The sequence below is a fragment of the Petaurus breviceps genome, unplaced genomic scaffold (assembly GCF_028583685.1).
Source record: "Petaurus breviceps papuanus isolate PSGF00001 unplaced genomic scaffold, PetGlider_PUasm1.0 90644, whole genome shotgun sequence".
Classification (NCBI taxonomy): domain Eukaryota; kingdom Metazoa; phylum Chordata; class Mammalia; order Diprotodontia; family Petauridae; genus Petaurus; species Petaurus breviceps.
In genome coordinates this window covers 5,072,671-5,075,622 of record NW_027187298.1, presented here as the reverse complement: position 1 = coordinate 5,075,622, position 2,952 = coordinate 5,072,671, and positions in this window count along the sequence as shown.

The following is a 2,952-nucleotide window of genomic DNA, read 5'->3' as shown; positions in this document are numbered from 1 at the left end:
GAGGTGGGATAGGAGAGAGGGAAATATAGTCAGTCTTTTACAATATGTCTACTATGGAAATGTTTTGCATAGCTACATACAGACTATACTGAATTGCTTATCTTCTCAGTAAGAGTGGGTGACAATGGGAGCAAGGGAATGAATCTAGAATTCAAAGTTTTAAAATCAAATGTTTAATATATATATATATATATATATATATAATTAATTTTATTTTACATGTAACTGGGAAATAAGATATACAGGCACTGGGGCATAGAGATCCACTGTGCCCTGAAAATCGGAGGGGGCATGGGGGAAGATATGGGAGAGAGCAGATTGGAGGAGGGGATATCCTGTGTCATCACTGTTTTGGGGTGGTGGGTAGGGGAAAAACAGGGAGAAAATTTGTAACTCAAAATATTGTGGAAATGAATGATGTAAACTAGAAGTTAAGCATTTGATAAAGTAAAAAAAATGCTTTTCCTCAAATGTTATCCAGAATAACCCTATACTGGGAGCTGTACAGGTACAATTAACCGCATCTTAGCCGATAATAGGCTCTTACTCCATAGCATTAACCCTATAACATAACTTGAGTATTTGTTAATTATGTGAATTTTGTTTTTGTTCTAAATTTTGACCAGGCCTATACTAGATCCTGAGTTTACAAATATGAAATGGAGGCAATCTCTGCCCTCAAGACACTTGTATTCTTTGGGGAAGCCTAATAGTGAAGCTGAGGCATTGCCCTAAGGTAGGAAGACTAGTTAGTGGCAGGGCCTTGGCCTCCTGAGTCCTAGTCCTTGCCCATTATAGTTCCATGTTTTGCTGGAGTTTATGCTTCTCTACAGTATAAAAATTATAACATCGCTTAAGGCAGGTTTCTTTTCCATCCAACCTGTCTTCACCAATAAAATTTACAGGCTCACAACTGCCTCTACCGCCTGGCTGCATTATGGGGGCAGATACTGAGCCAGGGAAGAGGTTGTCTGTATCGTGCCAGACAGGCATTTGATCTCTTATGTTTACATTTACCTCCTTTATGTTTGGGCCAGATGTGACGTTTCCCATTTGCTTAGGAAGAGGTCTGTTGCTGCTGAAACAGCTTCTCTAAATGCTAGGAAATATTTGTAGTGTCCAGGATTAAAAGCATTCATCACTTGGAGAAGAATGATTGTCATTGACAGACTTAACAGAGCAATGAGTTCTACCCCATCAATGTTACTCAACAATTGCAATTGGCCAAAACACAGGCTTGGACCCTAGAAGACAGTGACAGCATCAAGCCCTAGCACACTCCGACAAGAAGGTGAAAGTGAGACAAGGTGACTAGGACTTTTAAAATCAGTCTGCTAAGGATTGAAATGTAGAGACTGCTTGCTTATTTGGCAATGTCAACAAATTGTAACATAGATGATAACCAAGTAGAGAGAAAGGTACATTGGAAAGAACATTGGTTCTGGAGCTCTGAATTCAAATCTCATCCCTGCTATTTCCTACATGTGGAATTTGGCAAAAATCATTTCACCTCCCTGGGTTTCAGTTTTCTCACCTGTAAAATTGGAAAATTGAACTACATGAGCTCATTCTGATGTCCCCTTCAATTCTAGATCTATAATGCAATCAGGGGAAAAGATATTTAAACTACCACACTACAAAATTTTTCATGATCCATATACTATAGCTATTTGGCTCAGTGGACTGGGGATTAGGGAACCTGAGTTCAAATCCTGCCTTAAATACTTATTGCCTATCTCTAGGCAGGGAGATAAATTTCTATTTATCCAACCAACAGAACACCTACCATTCTGAACAGAGAAATGAATAGGTGGGGTTATCTGTGCCCCACTAGGTTTATTTTAGCTAGGTACACTAGAAAGTTTCCCCATGGCCAGGTCTCAGGCCTCTGGCCTCTGGCCTTTGTCTCAGATAACCCAGAATTTCCAGCTCCTGCCTTCTGACTGGAGTCCCCTAGCCTGTACCTCCACTTAAGAATGGCTAGTGTGAGGCAAGTCTCCTGGGCTTCACAGGACAAAATATCACCACCTGCCAACAAAGATTTTCTAAGCACCCATGAGAATTTTGGAATCTATTCTGCCCCTCTTTCCTTCTCTTCACCTAGAACAAGGATCCTCTACCCATACTTCCAAAGATCATACTTCTTCCCTATGTCCCTTCCTTTCCCTAAATAATAATTTTAACTTTGGGACTGTCTTGCAGCTTAGCAGTCTTGATTTCCACCAAAGGTGGAAGGTCTATTTACCCTGTATAGGCACCTGGGCATTTTTGCTCAGTGTATCTCCCTCTCCCTTTCCATCTCTTGCTCTTTCTCTGTGAATAACAGAAAAATCAATAATGCCATTGTTTTGGGAAAGGGCATGGCGATCTACTGCCCTAAGTCTACTCTCATGGTCCCTATAACTACCTCTTTGGACTTAGAATGAGAGATCAGGGATTGTTCTCCCTGCCATGTTGCTTTCTATTTGTGTGATCCCAGGCTAGCCGTTTAACCTCTCTTGGCTTATTTCTTATTCTGTAAAATGAGATAGTAGTACTCAGTGAGATGTAGGTTTTGTTCCAGCTCTAAATCCTTCAACTGACATCCATGTTTGTATCCCGTGGTATCCTGTACATAGCAGGCATTCAGCACACATATGCTGACTTGAGTTGTTCTTGAAATAGCAAACGTATTCATTGATGTTTCTTTATGACTTGCGGTACAAAAAGCCAAATAGTCCAGTGTGTTTTGATGTTGAATGCTATGTAAGTTGCAGCTTCAGGAGTGAGTGGGTGCAAATGGGAAATATGTTCCTTTCACTCTTCACTGCTCCCAAACCAAAAACAATCACCCTGCCTAAGTTGAAGGACTTGATAATACCCAAGTTGTAGCTTGTCTTTCAACATAGAGAAAATCCAAAACAAAACAAAATAAAAAAGGAACACACTTTTCACCTATAGATTAAAGGAAGG